This window comes from Giraffa tippelskirchi, chromosome 7 (assembly GCF_054371585.1).
Source record: "Giraffa tippelskirchi isolate mGirTip1 chromosome 7, T2T-mGirTip1v1.2.pri, whole genome shotgun sequence".
NCBI lineage: Eukaryota > Metazoa > Chordata > Mammalia > Artiodactyla > Giraffidae > Giraffa > Giraffa tippelskirchi.
The window spans coordinates 109,192,124-109,210,026 of record NC_137281.1 but is presented as its reverse complement, the minus strand read 5'-3'; the positions used below and the strand labels follow the sequence as shown (position 1 = coordinate 109,210,026).

Genomic DNA, 17,903 nt, shown 5'->3' with positions numbered 1-17,903 from the left:
GTGAAGTTCTAACTCTGCTTCTTCACTTCTTCTTCCCCTGCTTCCTTCCTGTATCCCTGCAGCTCTCTTCTCTAGGTCCCCTTCTGAGCACCCACATCTGCTCCATCCCAGATGCTGAAGTGTACTGGCTTCATCACCACCAAGGGCTTCACTCTCAGATCAAAAGACACATTTCGAAGGGGCCTTCTCAGGGAGGGCTGAATGGTCATAATGGTGACAAATAAGGCACAGAAACAGCTGAGGTACCATGAGGAGTCTATTCAATTTTTTCTATTCAGTTGCATCCCAGAGGCAGCTGTTTGCTGGGTTGAATTGTAGGATGGGGCCTGGTATACAATGGTAGGACAGCTCTCACTGGTGAGACCACCTTCCCTCTCCCCACCCCTGCCCCAGAGATCTCAGGAGAGTTAGGAGAGACTTATATCCTGCTTCTTGCCCATGACCAGAGTAGCCCCAGGTACATGGCCCAACAGAGGGAGCCAACCCTACTGGGGAGCTCATTTCCCCTCCACATCCTCTCCATCTCTCACCTCCGCTCAGGCATTCTCTCAACGACCCAGAGAAGGAACAGAGGGCCTGCAGTCTGTGCCCAGACAATGGAGTTGTGGGCTTTTGTGGAGTTGAGATTGCCCTGTCCCAAAATCTCAATACTTTCCTAAGTCGGAGGTGATTCCCTCCAGCTAGCAACAGCTGGAACACATTCTAGAATTCATTTAGGATTCACCAGAGGACATGAAAGGAGGTGGGTGGGAATATTGTCCTAAGGTCCCAGAGCAGTGAAGTCCAGTTAACCTGATGCCACTGACCAAGCCTGTGAGAGTGAGGTGTCATGGCAACAGAAGCCAGCTTCTGATTTACATGTTTCCATAAATGATTTATTGCACTAGATCCCGGTGGCCTTAAGTCAATGGTGTAATAGGAAAAGGACCCATAGCTGGGTCTGTGGATGCAGAGTGTTAGATGGTAGACTCCCATTCATCAGCTGGATGGAGGTCGATCTCCATGCTGAAGTCAGCCTATTGGTCTTCCTTGGCTTAGTTTCTTCAACCGCAGAACCAAAAGAGCACTGCTGGCTCCAGAGCCTCTCCCTGCAGATGCTGTAAAAGTGAACAAGTTATTGATGTTGGGGACCTGGCAGTCTCTGAGTGAAAAGGCTAATAAATCAAACATTCCATTAGGTCTGCTTCCAATTTCTCTTTTCCATGAATGTTTACTCACCGTCTACAGCATGTAGCAGCATGCCCCTGCTCTAATAATGTTAATCTTCTCTGTGTCATAGGTTAGGAGCATAAACTCCGGGCACAGACTGCTTAGATTTTAATCCTGGCTCTCTGCTTTCCTGCTGAGTGACCCTGGGTAAGTTACTTCACTTCTCTGTGCCTCAATTTCCTCATCTGTTAAGTGAAGGTAATAACAGTGCCTACCTCACAGGGTTGTTAAAGAGAACAAATGAGTTAATACATGTAAATGGCTTAAAAGTGTGCCAAGCCCCTAAGTGCTCAATAAATTTTCACTATGTAGATGATTAATACATAGCACTTTCACATAATGAGCTCACAGAAGTTTATTTATCTGTTTGGCAGCTAAACTCTAATACAGCGGTTTTTCTAACTTGTCCGATGGTTATTTTAAGGAAAAAAATGCCCAAGGTACTTGTGAAAAATAGAAAAACAAAGATTCCAGGCCACTGCCCTGAGGATTCCAATTCAGTAGGTCCAGAATGGCCCAGGAAATTCTAATGAAGAGTTTAGGGCATCAGCTGCTCTAATGGGGCTAAGAGGCAAAACTTGGCCCCTTCTGGGCTTTCACTCTGCCAGTTAATCTGAAATGCCAGGGAGGGGAAGGCTGTTTGACTTTGAAACTTTGGGGAAGCTCACATTGTCTCCCTCATCCCATTTCAGCAAGAGAGCTTTCTTAGAAGAGGTGGAGTAATTTCCAGAACTGGAACAAAGGGAGAGACCTGGGCTCTCAGACAGACAGGAAGATGGTGAGTTGAGGACTGGGGACCCAAGAGAGGAAGTGGCCACGGGCAGCCTAGAGGCACCCACATCTGGTACTTCTTTGAGAACTGCACACGTGGCATCTGGCCAGTCTCTTCAGGTGTCTGTCCTTCCCTATTCCCAGAATAAAGTCCAAAGGTCCCCATAAACTACAGGCCCATTTTTACAGAAATTCAGACCCCTTTCCTGAATCAGGTGTTCACTGACTGAACCACGTCTCCAGAGCATTCACCAGGCATTAGGATGACAAAATTATGTGTCTCTGACCAAGCGTTTCTCTCTGAGTGTGATATAGACCTTTCTCTGTGGAGAAGCTTGGAGTTCATGGGAAAGGCACATGAAAAACTCTTAGCAATGCCAAAGGACAAGTGTGTCTAGTGGTCTGCCACCGCTGTGATGGGAGCTCTGAGGAGAGAGGAAATCTGGGGAGGGGGAGTGTTGCAGTCTTGGAAGGCTTCTCAGAGGAGTTGAGATAGGTCTTGAAGGATAAAGTGCATTTTCAGACTGCCAGAGTAAGAAGAAGTATTCTATTTTTTTTTTTTTTAATTAGAGGAAATATACCAAGGTATAAAAGGGCACAGATGTGGCTGGAATGCAGAGGCTGAACGTGAGGTTGGGAAAGTAGGTTGGTCTGACTCCCAAAGATCCCTGGGTTCCACGCAAGGTGTCTCTCCCTCCCCAGGGAGAGCTGCAAGGATGAGAAAGTCCTGGGATGGCGTCTGTCCCCATTGAGGCCCTTCACTCCCATGGAAAATGCAGCCCCTCACTCATTCAGCAGCAAGAAACGGCGCTCCCTGTAGCCAAACCTTCCTCAGGGACTTGCTTTGCTGCTGCTGCTGCTAAGTCGCTTCAGTCGTGTCCGACTCTGTGCCCATAGACGACAGCCCACCGGCTCCCCTGTCCCTGGGATTCTCCAGGCAAGAACACTGGAGTGGGTTGCCATTTCCTTCTCCAATGCATGAAAGTGAAAAGTGAAAGCGAAGTCGGTCAGTCGTGTCCAACTCTTTGCGACCCCATGTACTGCAGCCTACCAGGCTCCTCCGTCCACGAGATTTTCCAGGCAAGAGTACTGGAGTGAGGTGCCATTGCCTTCTCCGGGGACTTGCTTTACCCACCATCAAATTCTGGCTGAGTCTCTGCCTGCTGCTACATCAGGCCCTGGTGTTACCTGCTAGCCAAAGTCTCTTCTGGTGAAGGAGGCACGGCTTCACGGTCATTTTGTAACTTCCTGAATGTGTCTTTGGAACAAGCTGGGACCTATCTGTGCCCTCAGATCTCTATGAAGAAAAGGGTGTAGTTGAAGCTATTACCCCCACAGTGTTCTGGGCAGGTGGTGGTGGGGAGAGGGGGCTCTAGAATGGGCCTTGCTTCCCCCTTCAGATCCCCCTCTCACCTGTCATGATGCTATAAATTCCCACCATCTGAGTCACATTTACAATCCTGTAGAAGTGGTAGGGCTGTGTCCCCTTTGGTTGGTTAGTCACAGATGTTTATTGATGCTCTTTCCATGCTTCTCTGGCTTTGCACCTGTCGCCTCTGTTTAGACAACTGCCACGTTTGCCTGATGATCAGGCCTCTTAACTGTGTCCGGTATTTCTGACTGCCAGCAGGACACCTGTGGCTGAGAATGGTATAACTTTGTTGTTAAGGACAAGGGTTCTGGAGTCTGACTGTCTGAGTTGGAAACTGAGTTCCGCCTCCTCCATGTCTTTAATGTTTCTTTGCCTCAATTCCTCTATCTGTAAAATGGGAATGGGAACATACCTACCTCTTTGGGCTGTGGGGAAAAGATAATGAGCTCATATAGATCAATCTCTCCAACAGCGCCTGGCACACAGTAACCCACAGTAAAAATTAGCTGTAAGTATGATCTCCTTTCAGAAGTCCTGCTCTCAGGTCTTCCCAGGTGGCTCAAGGGTAAGGAATCTGCCTGCCAGTGCAGGAGACTTGAGTTTGATCCCTGGGTCAGGAAGATCCCCTGGAGAAGGGACTGGTAATTGTTGCCTGGAGAATCCTATGGACAGAGGAGCCTGGCGGGCTTGAGTCCATGGGTTCAAAAAGAGTTGGACACGACTCAGCAAGTAAACGACAGAAGTCCTGCGCTCGCTTCAAATTCATATGTCAAAATGGAGACCTGAGTCCTTAGTTCTCACCCGGTCCCTCCATTAAAAAACTTTATAGGCTCTTTTTTAACAGGCAAGGAATTGAAGCCCAGGGTGATGCAGTGAGTTGGTCAAGGACACACAGCAAACCAAAAGCAAAGTGGGGCTCAGGACTCCTGCCCACTTCCCACGAGCCTGCTTCCGCCAGCCTGGCAACCCCACCAGAAGCTTTGGACACCTGCAGAGAGCCCTTGAAGAACAATCTAGACTCAGTACCAAAATCACCTGGACCATTTATTGAAAATGCAGATTCCTGGGGTCCCCTATTGGATTCTGACCCAGTAAGTCTAGGCTGGGACCCCAAATTAGCATTTTAAAAGGCACACTTGCTCTCCTTCCTCCACCTAGGCAATACTGATTCAGGTGGTTTGGACTTCGAAAAATGCCTCTCAAAAGCCAATCTTCATCATCTGCCTCCACTGGAGATGAAATCCCAGGCAGAGCCCAGTAAGGCCCTGTGGCCAGCCCTGGGCTGCACTCTCGGGAACCACCCGCTCCAGAGCTGTTGCTGGGCATGCTGTTGTCCCTCAGTGGTATTTCAGGAATTTGGTCACATTCTTTCACACTCTCATCTTGAAAAGAAACTGCCAGTCCTTCAGACAAAGATGCACCTGTACCCCTGCAAAATCAGTGGGACATTCAACACCAAGATTATCATTCCACTGGGCAATTGTTTACTGCAATGGGAAGGCTGGGAGCCAGGAGGATTGTGGGTAATCTGATTCATGGTCCCTACCTCCTCCATGGGTGACCTCATTGAAAGCTTACTGCATGTGATACTGCCTCAGAAGCTTCTGTCCCAACTTTCCTACAACACTGACTTCATGGTCCTTCTTACTAGGGGAGGAAATCAAATACTTGAAGAAAGAATAAATACTCAAAGAGCAGTGTTTAGAGATAGTGGGAAGGACAGTTCTTTGTGTCTGCTTATTAAGGGGCTCTGGCTCTGGACAGCTATCCACTAGGAAAAGATAAAGTGTTAGTCATTTAGTCATGTCTGACTCTTTGCAACCCTATGGACTATAGCCCACCAGGCTCCTTTGTCCATAGGATTCGCCAACAAGAATATTGAAGTGAGTTGCCATTCCCTTCTCCAGGCAATCTTCCCAACCCAGGTATTGAACCCAGGTCTCCCACATTGCAAGCAGATTCTTTACCATCTGAGCCACCAGGGAAGCCCTGGAAAAGAGAAAACATTCCCAAACTGAGGAAGTGGTCAACTCTGAGATATTTTTTTAAAAAATTCTGACAAGAGTCATCCAGCTTTTGGAAGATTTCATTTTGGAGGGTTTTAAGAGCTCTGTTCACGTCTCAGCTTTTGACTTTTTCTTGCTCAGAACTTGTACCCAGGCCTGTGTTTATTTATTTCCATTTCTGAATTATCACTGGGACACCGTTAACGAGGTCTGCTGATCAGAATACAACTGTGAGGACTAAGAAAGACCATGATAATCGCCCTTCAGCAATCTGAGGTTGGCCTTTGTCAGCAGTGTTGCCTAGGGACGTGCATAGCCTTCAGGGTCACCCAGAATGGTTTCCAGTCCCAGATCTGCTGTCTCTGGCTGTGGGGCCTTGGATGAGTTACTTAATTTTCTGAGTCTCCATTTTCCTGTCTGCAAAATGGGGATACTCATATTGAGCTTAAAGGAGTTCTGTGCTGATCAAAGAACATAGTAAATGTCTAACACGGTACCCATCACAAGACAGTTGATATATAGTTGTTGTTCTCTGTTTTCTTCTTGGTAACACAAAGATGAAAAGTGATTGTGCCATTGTTCAATTAAGGAGTAAAAGAATCATTTTGAAGCTAGAAAAAAGAGGAAAAGGTATTTAATCTATCCAGTAGACGGCAACAAAGCAAAAAAGGAAAAAGACACAAGTAACTAGAAAACAAAAAGTGATAGAGGTTAGTTAAATATACTAGTAATCACAACAAATACAAACGAATTAAACTTATCTGCTAAAGGACAAATTTTCAGATTGGATTTACTTTTTTTTCATTCACTCATTCAAGAAATAATTGCCATGTTTTAGGCACTGGAATCTAGCTAAAAGATATTCACAAAATATACATGTGAAGACAAAGAAAGAAGAAAGTTGAAAGCAAAAGATTAGGAAAAATATACCAAGTGAATATTAACTAAAAGAAAGTTGATTTAGCAGTATTAATTTGAAACAAAAAAGACCTTAAGACAGAAACTTGGCAATAAAGAAGTTTTTGATAAAGGGAACAGTCCACCCAAAAAAATATAACTATCCTGAACCTATACTCATCTTGCAACATAGACTCAAAATACATAAAGCAAAAACTGATATTATAAGGAAATATTAACAATTCACGTCATAGTGATGGATTTTAATCACTTCTCTCAGAAAGGGTCCAAACAAAAATATTAGAAAGGATGTAGAAGATTTGAACTGCAGGTCAAATTTATGACCCTTGCATCTCATAAGTAAAATAAATAGCTTTTTAAGTAAAACTTATGGAAATTGATCATGTACCCTAGGCCATAAAGGAAATATCAAAAGGCACTGAAGAATTGATAATATATAGGTCACATACTCTGTGCAGTGTAATAAAATTATGTCAGAAACCAAAATATTTCTATAAATACCCAGGTGTTAAGAAAATTTCTAAACAGATTTCTAAATAATTAATGAGTCAAATAAAGAATAATCATGGAAATTTTTAAATATTTTATAATTGAATGACAACAAAGTATTATATAGCAAAGAGCCACATAAATACAATTACTGCCCCATGAACATCTCTGTAGCACAGGGATATGCCAACAGAATGGCATATGGATGCAGTTGGAAGCCTTGAAAGCTAGAGCAGGTCAAGTTACAGTAGTGCTGTAGAGATTATTCCTCAAATATCTTTTTTTAAAAAATTGAACTATAATTGATTTACAATATCATGTTAGTTTCAGGTGTATAGCACAGGGATTCAGTTATACATATGTATGTATCTTCCTTCTTTTCCAGATTCTTTTCCCTTACAGGTTATTACAAAATACTGAGTATAGTTCCTTGTGCTGTACAGTAGGTACCTGTTGGTTATCTATTTTCTTTTTATTTATTTATTTTTAATTGAACAATAATTGCTTTACAGTATTGTGTTGGTTTCTACCAAATATTAACCTGAATCAACCATAGATTTACCCACGTCCCCTCCCATTTGAACATCTTTCCCATCCCACCTCCCTTCCCATCCAACCCCTCTAGGTTGTTTCCAAGCCCCCGGGTTGAGTTCCCTGAGTCATACAGCAAATTCTCATTGGCTACCTATTTTACAAATGGTAATGTATGTTTCCATGTCACTCTCTCCATACCTCTCACCCTCTCCTGATTATCTATTTTCTATACAGCTGTGTATACATGTTAATCTCACATACCTTTGATTTCTCCCTGCTTGTATTTAACTCTGTTGCCTCTGTCTGAAATGCCTTCTTCCCGTGTACCCTACATCTGCCTCCGCAGCCTGACCTTCAGCTGATTAATTTCTTTTCATACATTAAGGACCAGTTCAATTGTCATTGACTCAGCTTACCCTTGGCTCCCTCAGCATCTCTTTTCTAGAGCGCTTTTTGATCACAAGTAATTATTTGTGTAAATGTTTCTCCTTTACAACAGCTATAAACTCTACAGAGTAGAGGCTACATCCTAGTCTTCTTCACTACCTAGAGCCACACACGGTCAGCACTCAGAAAGTTTTTGTTGAAAGACCACTGGGGTTTTCATCTCCACCCTTATGCCTTTAAGTACGTGGAACATTTCAGACTGTGGCCTACCTGCCATGGCTGGAAAGAAGCCCCCCAACTCTGGTTTCCAGAGGTGTGCCACAGAGACTCAAACCATTTCCGTGCCAGAGAGAGCCAGAGAGCCACATACCCACCAGGTTATGGCCCCCACTAAAACCACAGCTACAATGCAAGGAGGCCACTCTAACAGAGCCCAGGATTTCATTGCACAGTCTACCCTCTGGTAGTTGAAAATTTGGACTTTGGGCCCAAATCCTGCCTAGAAAATTGGCATTTACCTGCTTTTACAGAAAGAAGTAAGATTTCACTCTAGGCAAGAAAAACCTCATTAAAGACTGCATTTATCTTCCTGGAGTCATTTGCCTGATGTGAACTGAATCCTAAAATGCAAATTCTTTCCTGGGGCATGAGGATGGCAGCTTGATGTTGCAACATTGCTCAAAACAATTTATAAAGCAATTCTGTTATTATTATTATCATCATCATTATCATTATTTCAACCTAGCAATTAGGTTGATATGATTAAGTCAGCATTTTCAGCATATTGTTATGGCATGAAGGAGAGACAGAGAGTATGTGTGTGTATGTGTGAGGGGGGCTGGTTATAGCTGTCATCATCATTTCTATTCTGTTTTAGGGGTTAAATATTTAACCACAACTATGCACTACAGGCTGAAACCTGATGCATGAGAGGGAGCCAGGGAGAAAGGGGGGCTCCTAACCATAGTTCTTATTAATATGAAGGTAATCAACATGACTACCTTCTTAATAAAGTACATGTAAGTTGGTCTTTGAGGCCATAAGAGATCACGTGTATACACATCAGCATCTCAGCACCTCCCATGGATGCTGGCTCTCTCCATGTCTGAGCATTTTGGCAGCCCGTAGAAGGCTAAGATGAACTTGACTTAATTAAGCAAGTGAAAGCAGCACTTGCGGTTTATATCCCCCAAGAGCCACTGCTTGACTCATTACCACCCCCAGTTACCCAACATGTCAGCAGACCTGTAAAGCAGGGGAGGGAGTGAGTAGCTTTAGACCCCTTCCATGGAGTCAGGGCAGCAGCTTTGAAAAAGTTGCAGTCACTCAGACCTGCATATGAGTTCAAACTGTGTGACCTTGCGCAGGTTACTTAACGTCTCTGAATTCTGTCTTCTCATCACAAAATAGGGGCTATAATCCTCTCCCTAAGGGTGGTTATGAAGGTTGCTAATGCTATGCTAATGCTAAGTCGCTTCAGTCGTGTCTGACTCTGTGCGACCCCATAGACAGCAGCTCACCAGGCTCTGCCGTCCCTAGGATTCTCCAGGCAAGAATACTGGAGTGGGTTGCCATTTCTTTCTCCAGTGCATGAAAGGGAAAAGTGAAAGTGAAGTCGCTCAGTCGTGTCCGACTCTTAGCGACCCCATGGACTGTAGCCTACCAGGCTCCTCCGTCCATGGGGGTTAAAAGAGATAAAATTGGTATCACATTTACTGTATGCACTATAGGCCCTCAGTAAAGAGTAACTCCTTGGTTGTTATGGTTATTCTGTTCTCATTAGTTTACATCTCCACACCTGTTTTCTGCTCCCACGTGCCTAACTCAGTGTCTACCTCGGGGCCCCTCTGGTACTTATTGACCTTTCAGAAACTTGATGGCCAAAGGGACTGTCTGAAGACATCCAGGAGGAGGCACCCCACCCCTGGGGAATCTCTCCACTCTCTCCCCCGGCCCTGGGAAGTAACTTGAGATGTCAGCTGGGCATTGCTCTTAGAGGACAATGTGTTTACAAGTACTGCCAGGGCCATGGTGTGCAGGCTGCAATGGGACATTTGGGGATTGGGTTTGGGGTCTCCCTTCCCTGGGGACTCCCTGTTGATCTGTTGTGGGAAGCATTCACACGACTTACCCCTACACCCCTCCAACACACACCCACATACATACACTCACACATACATTCACATTCACACACACATTCACATACTTACATACCATGTTATGCTTTGGAGATTTCAGTTTGGACTGAATGGCAATATCTCTGTTCACAGAGTGGAAATAAAAGATACATAAATATTTTATCAGTGGTTTAATCCCCCCTTCTTAAGCTTACTTTTTAAAACTTGGAAATTATTAAAAAAAAAAAAAAGTAGAAAATCAAGGGGAAAATATCTGTAGTCCCACTCTCCAAACAGCTTTGCTAACATTAAGCAACATCTCTTGCAAGTCTTTTATGCATATTTTATTTTACATAGTAATGATTATCCTATGTATTTAATATCTAATTGTGTATGTCTTGCTTCTTTCACTTAATTTATAGAGTAAACATCATTTTAATAGTTGTATAGTGTTCCATAAAGAAGAATACACCACAAATTATTTGTCCCAATCATTGGAACCATAGATTGCTGTCTAAACAGTTGCTATTATAAATGGAGTTATGAAATCAAATTTTTCCTTCTTTGGGAGTTGTTATATCTCAGGAATTATTTTTTAGAAATATAAAGTTAAATGTTATAAGGCTCCTAATACATACCTCCAGACTGATTTCCAAAAGAGTTACATCAGTGTATGAACCCCCAAACTTTTGCTCTTGATCTTTACTGATATGACCCTCCAAGAAAACACCCGGCATCCTTGGAGGATGCCTCAGTTGGGCAGCAGGACATAGTATCACCACTAAGTTCATCATCACTCACCAAATGGTGACCCCCCACACCACTGAATACAGAAGAAGACTTTAGGGTTAAAAAAAAAGCAAACTGTTTAAAGTATTAAAAAAGCTATGAAGCACACAAAACCCCTGTTTCCATAAGTATTATTGTTTAAGAGTTGACTATAGTATGTATTTAAGTTTTATAAAAAGGTGTTGGCTCAAAGAAGAACTGTGCTGTGCTCAGACATGTCCAACTCTTTGCAACCCCATGGACCATAGCCTGCCTTTCCTCCCCCTCTGTCCATGGGATTCTCCAGAACATGGGTTGCCATTTCCTTCTCCAGAGGATCTTCCCAACCCAGGGATGGAACCCACGTCTCCTGCACTGGCAGGTGGATTCTTTACCACTGAGCCACCAGGGACACCCCAAAAAAGAACTACTATGTAATAAAAGTTTAGACCACACACTATTATGATAAAAGCTATAAAAGTGCAGCAGGAATGTCTATCCTGGTCAAATAGGCAGAGCCCGCTATGCCCTTAGAAGGAATTAGGGACAAGGTACGAAAAGTGAGCAAAGAAAATGGCTTTCCACACACATAGGCCCACATGCTAATGAAAATACAGAGATCCTTGGAGGGTTGTGGGTGAGGTGTGGGCAGCACTGTATGCTGCCATCAGACATTGCTACCTGGGTGGGAGGGAGGGACCTAAGAAAGTGAAGGGGCCAGAGCAGACCCTGGGGTCCTAGACACCACCATGGGGGTTGGGGGCACAGGGAGAAAAGAAAAGATGAGAATGGCAACTCAGAGGGAAGTTCTATGAAATAATTTGCCAGTTTCATAGTGTCACCTTGAACACAAGTGTCATCCAAGTAAAGCCAGAGCTGAGTCCTGTTCCCCTGCTGCTAAAACATCCAGGTATGTGGCAAGAGCATGAGATTCAGATCAGTCAGGCTTGTGGGCAGATTCTGGGTCTGCCACTTAGTAGCTGTATGCATGCTCAGGTTTATAACTTATGTGGGGATGGTAGTGCTACAAGTTTCATTGCACCACTGGGAGGAAGAGAAATGATGGATGTGCCTAGCTCAGTGCCTTGCACAAAGACAGACTCCAATAGGGGCCAGTAGGAAGGGTAGGGAAGGGAATGGGGAGGGAGAGAAGGGTAGAAGGGCCAAGTCGGGACAGTAGAGAAGAGAAGAAGGGAATGTGATCTGGTATTGAGTGGTAGTCATGCTGCTTGTTGGTAATTCATCTCACCAATAATTCTTGGTTCTTCTCCACAGAGCTCAGAGGACATCCTGTCTCATCCAGTCTTTTGCAGGGGAGTCCCAGCCAAGGAGAGGTGCCCAACTAGGGAATCCTACATACCCACCAACTTCCAAAGAGCTGAAACTGGTAAGAACTACTGAGAGCCTATAAACCAACTCTAGCAGGTTAAATAGTGTCCCCCCAAAACCCATGCCCACCATGAACCTCAGAATGTCACCTTATTTGGAAATGAGGTCTTTGCAGTGTAAGTGGTTAAAGCTCAAGATGAGATCATACTGGATTTGGATGGGCCCCAAATCCAATGGCTGGTGTCCTTAGAGAGGACGCACAGAGGCAAGAAGCCTAAGTGCGGACAGATGCAGAGATCAGAGTGATGCTACCATGAGCCGAGGAATACCAGGGGTCACCAGGAGTCAGAAGAGCAAGGAAGGATGCTCCATAGAAACTTAAGAGGGAGCATGACCCTGCTGACAACTTTTTTCTTTTTAATCAGCATGCTGATTAACTGAAAGTCTATCTTGTTTTATTTAGATCTTTAAGTATTTCACAATTGACTTTAGATGTGTCAGCAGGAGTTCAGAAGTATAACTGATTAACTATCCAAAATTGACGAGTAAGAGTCTAGTTTTAACAACATATTATACTCAAATATACACACCTACAAAGCATGGCAAATCTGACTGATAAGGAACCAGCTCATATGTCCTGCTGACAACTTGACTTGGGACTTCTGGTCTCTCAAACTGTGAGAGAATAAATTCCTGTTGTTTTAGGCCACTCAGTTTGTGGTCCTTTGTTGCTGCAGCCTCAGAAAACTAATCCACCAAGCATCTCTTTACAGAGGAAGGAACCAAGACCATCACTGTCCACCCGCATAAAGGCAGCAGCTAAACAGGGCTAGAACCCAGCCCTCCACCCCATCCAGGGATCTCCCTTAGGAAATTCCCTAAGTCTTTGGCATACAGCTTCACATCTAGGTTTGGGCCACAAAAAGACCCATTTTGACAGGGCCACCTACCCCTTTGTGTGTGTCCTCCCCAGAGAACACACAGTGAGTGGAACTCACTTTTCCCGATAATGACTTACTGCTCAATCCTGGGTGAGAGCTGTGACTGGTACATCATCTTGAGACTGGTGAGTTTGCCTGTAGGTGTCATGAGAGAGGAAACACCAGCAAGCCCCTCCTCTGCTGAAATCCATAGGCTAGAAGTTAATCCCCAGAGACCTCAATGACAGCCACGCAACAGTGCTTCATAAAAAAAAAAAAAAAAAAAGATCAAATAACATGTGACAAGTACCAGAACTTCCCTGGAGGTCCAGTGACTCCTCTCTGTCAATGCAGATAAGTACATGTTACATCAGGGAGTGTTGTTGGATTAACATGCCCAGGTATCCCTTTAACGAGGAACAGAGTTTTCTGTTCCATTCGTGAGGCACCTACTAGGAGCCAGGTGCTGTGCTCAGTTTTTCCATCAGGCCCTGCAGGAAATAGGTTGGACACTCATGTCAGGTTAATTTGAGGAGAGTTGAAGAAAGGGGCTATTTACAAAGCAGAAGGACTATTTATGGACAGAAGGACTTCCCTGGTGGTCTGGTGGTTAAAACTTTGCCTTCCAATGCAGGGGGCACAGGATCAATCCCTGGTAGGGGAACTAAGGTCCTGCATGCCATGGTGTCTAACCAAAAAAATATTTTTTTAAAGTGTGGGCAGAGTATAGTGGAGAATGCAGCACCCCAGGATGGGTGATGTGGAGCATTGCTACTGGAGACTGAAGGGATAAGAGGTGGGAGGGGGGAGCTGTGAGGACAGGAGCTGTGACATAGGGTTGAGGGCCCTGCCTGCGGATGGTGCAGCCTCCTTGTCCTGTAAGAATCCCCAGGGGTTGGGGGGGGGGACAGGGAGGAGCGGAGGTGGATAAAGGGAAGCACACCTGTCCTCTCAGGGTCAGCTGGCTTGTAATTACATCAGTTAATTTTCACAATAACCCTGTGAGAGAGGTGCTATTGCTCACTAGCCTGTTTCAGAGACTGGAAAGTAAAGTGAAAAAAAGAAACCATTTCTAGTCATTAATGGGCCAGGATTTGAGCCCAAATCTCTCTTATTCCACAGACTACAAGAGTTCTTCTGTCCTCATGCATTAGGACATAATTTGCCATGAAGTTAACACCAGATAAATGCTGTAGATGTGAGTAACTTCAAGAACACAGATGATAAAGTGTCATAAAACAATAAGGAAGTAACAAATTTTTAGTATTTATTAAATTTTGTTTTCAATAAAATGTGTTTAATTATAAGTTTATATAATTTCCTCTTTAATCATGGCGATATTTAACTACTGACTTGCAAATCCCAGAAAACTTTTCAGTCACCTTTCGCAAGCTGGTATGGGCTGTCTCCAGCACCCACTGAAAAGCTAAATTTCTCTTCTGTGGCTTAAACAGTACTATCTCTCAAAAATTAATTACTGTTTAGGGGAGAAGAGTATATTCATGATTTCATGGTGCTATTAGATCATAGTACCCACATGCATGCAGCTCACACTGATGGAAATGTTAAGAAAAATCCAAAGAGAAGAATCCATGTCCTCTGGAGACCATGGAACTTCTCCTTCCTTGGTCCTGCTGGGCCCCAGGATTTGAGGGGCCACGAGACAGACTGGAGAGGAAAAGATGGAGCTGCTACTGCTGCTGCTAAGTCGCTTCAGTCGTGTCCGACTCTGTGCGACCCCAAGATGGAGAAGGCTGAGCAAAGAGCTGAATGGGTAATCCTTTAGAAAGAATGTCCCAAGGCCAGGGTATCAGGAGGGGCTGGAAAGGATGGAGCCAGAAACTTAGAAACTTCTAGTGGCAAGGGGAAGAGATTTCCAAAGGAGCCGGGTGGAGATGGGATGACCTGGACCCTTGCTAAAGTGTGGGAGAAGCTCAGGGTTCGGTGAACCAGGTTGAGTGTAAGAGAAGGTCATTGGGACCTCTGCTTGTGGTGGACTTTGTTTTAAGTGCCTTTCTTTTAAAACTCAGGAGCAAATCCAAATGAATAAGAAATAGACCTAAATCCTCAGAAACTGAGTGGTCAAAAAGATGAAGGTCACCAAACTTATTTTCAAAACTGATGAGCCTTCATCGTTGTGTACAGTATGGCACTACAGTCTCCAACATGGCAGATGCTTCTCCAGGTGAGTGTAATTTAAACATCCTCCCAACAGGTTATTCCAAATCATGACTTTAAGTCCTTCAGGACACTTTCCACAAGCACCATGGTGACTTTAGTTTTTACTTTTATTGATTCATAGTTGACTTACAATGTTTAATTTCAGCTATACAGCAAAGTGACTCCATTATACATATGCATACATTCTTCTTTATATTCTTTTCCATTTGGTTTATTTGTGACTTTGAATTGAGAAAGATCAAGCCAATTCTGTTGCCATTGTCATACTTTTGGACGAGTCCTTTATCAATGGATTCTAAAACACACACACACACACACACACACACACGCACGCACGCGCGCGCATGTATTTCCCTCCACCTTCTCAGAATTCCATTGTCAAACATCTTCATTTATAGAAAGGGCCCTGAGATCATTTCGCCTCTCCTGAGGCTCATTCACTCTCATCTGCCTGTTAATGGTAACCTATCTGTTAAACATAAAATGTCCAAATCAAATAAGCACTCTTTTTCTTTATCCTTAAAATCTATTTTTTAAAAAAGTAATACATGCTAAATAATGAAACAGTTAAAAATTGGAGGGACTTGAAGAACAGGATAAAAATCATACTATTGTTAAAAAAAAAAGATTATGGGCAGAAGTAAAAGGGAGCAACAGAGGGTGAAATGGTTGGATGGCATCACCGACTCAATGGACATGAATCTGAGCCAACTCCAGGAGATAGTGAAGGATAGGGAAGCCTGGCGTGCTGCAGTCCAGGGGTTGCCAAGAGCCAGACACGACTTGGTGACTGAACAACAACAATGTATAACTGAGTCACTTTGCTGCACAGAAGAAATTAACACACATGGTAAATGCCTACACTTCAATGAAATTTAAAAAAAAAGAAAGTACAGAGTCCATTGCATGTACAAGAATAGCTAGGAGAAAGAGTCAAGTGTGATTTTATGAAACTTTTGTTTAAGTTATGTATGTATGGATGTGTAATGTACTGTACAACACTGTAAAAAAAATTTACAAATAGGAAATAGGACTTTTCTTCTCCTATGTTATAATTCCAAAGTGGCCACAACTTCAGTAGTTCAGTTCAGTCGCTCAGTTGTGTCCAATTCTTTGCGACCCCATAGACTGCAGCACGCCAGGCTTCCCTGTCCATCACCAACTCCCAGAGCTTACTCAAACTTATGTCCATTGCATTGGTGATGCCATCCAACCATCTCATCCTCTGTCATCCCCTTCTCCTCACACCTTCAATCTTTCCCAGCATCAGGGTCTTTTCTTCAGTAGAGAACTCAACTTATGCCTTGTTCAGTCTGACATGGCTATTTTAGGAAGCCTAATATGATGGGGTGACAAAAGAGCGCTCATCTACTCACTGGCCTCAGAGGAAAGGGACCCATAGCCTCTCAAATACCCAGTAACTCAGGGTTCCAGGAGGCAGACATGCCAATACTAGGGGAGGCCCTGAGAGGACAGGGGGATAACCCAACCTTCTGCTCACCCCTGTAGTTTTGATGATGCTGCATTCTGAAAGGAGGAGGGAGGAGACCCACAGCTGGCTGGCATCCCTGACTCCACCTAGTACACAACAACAGCATGGTGGTTTTACTTGCCTGCTTCCTCCCCTAGATCCTATACTCTTTGAAGGGAAGAGAAGATGCCGTCTGAGCACAGGATCTGGAGAGCAAAAGGTGCTCAACAGATGTTTGGGGGTCTGAATGAGACCCCAGCAGGAGCTTCTTCAGTCTTCCCAGGAGAAGAAAGCTCTGAGCAGCAAATGAACAAGTGAGAGGCACTGGCCCAGGGGCATCCAACAAGATGCATAGCCAATAGACACGTGTCATGTTTGGCTTCAAATGAGCTCAAAGCACTGGGAGAAGATGAAAGAGAGAATGGACCCTGGCCTTCAAGGAGTTTCCCCAGGTGAAACTGGGCAGGTGAGCTGGGCACACCTGAGATGATCAGACAAATCTGGACTTGAGGTGAGTTCATGGGTTCCGCTGTGAGCTTGGTGACTCATCTGAGATCTTGGCAGCAGGATGGGGATCCTGTCCAGGTTTCTTGCTCCCCAGCCAACGCTGGCTGCTCCCCTCCTCCCAGGGCCAGGCAGTGGTGGTGCGGAGGGCTAGAAGGTCACTTCCAGTGGAGGAGACTTCAGACATGCGGGACTGTCCGGGGTTTTCCAGGCACACTGGAGATGCCTGGTGGGGGAGAAAGGAGGAAAGAGGAGAGGGGGCAGCCCTGGAGGTGGGGAAACACAAGTTAAGCCTAGAAAAATGCATGGAGGACTGGATGGTGCTGGGGGTTAGGTGGGAGGGGAGTATGGGACCAAGTTGGAAAGGCTCAGTGGTCCAGAGCCTGGAGTACTAAGAATCTGGCACAAAAGAAACAAATGAATTTCTTCATGCATGTTGGGGTGGAGATAGTTAACATTTATTTGTGTCATTATTTATTTAACGTGTATGAATCAACACCAAAATGTAAGCCTCATGGGGTGGGTTTGGGGTGACTGTGCCTGGTTTTGCTCACCAGAGTACCCCTTCTACCTGGAGAAATGTCAGGCATGGAGCAAGCACTAAGTAAGTGTTCATAAATGAATGATCAGAAGTGTTGGGTTTATATGTTTGGTGTTAGATTCCAAGGGAGTCCTAGGAACCAAAGGGGTACAGCCAGGAGGCTCCAAGCCTTGTAGCTCGTCTTCTTTCAGTCTTTAGTATGCAGTGAGCTACCTAAAGCTGAAATTCCTTAACTTAAAAAAAAAAATTAAGTTTGGGAACCAGTGGAGCAGGTGTCCTCCAAGGCCCTCAGAGCTCTGTCATTCTGGCATGGCCTAGTAGCATCACCCAGAGAGCTGTGGGTGATTGGGCCAGGCCCTAGTTCTCAAGGTCAATCTGTCTCCACC

At 44.5% G+C, this 17,903-nt stretch overlaps 1 long non-coding RNA gene across 1 annotated transcript in view; it reads left to right on the top strand.

Moving 5' to 3' along the window:
• The window catches only part of LOC145512858 (uncharacterized), a 138,013-nt gene that overhangs the window by 107,811 nt on the left and 12,299 nt on the right, over positions 1 to 17,903 (top strand). Inside the window, exons 6-11 of the long non-coding RNA XR_014058859.1 lie at positions 63 to 242; positions 1,280 to 1,356; positions 1,902 to 1,987; positions 11,847 to 11,958; positions 14,851 to 15,005; positions 16,631 to 16,983. This is a non-coding gene — a long non-coding RNA (uncharacterized LOC145512858). The remainder of the gene's footprint in view (positions 1 to 62; positions 243 to 1,279; positions 1,357 to 1,901; positions 1,988 to 11,846; positions 11,959 to 14,850; positions 15,006 to 16,630; positions 16,984 to 17,903) is intronic.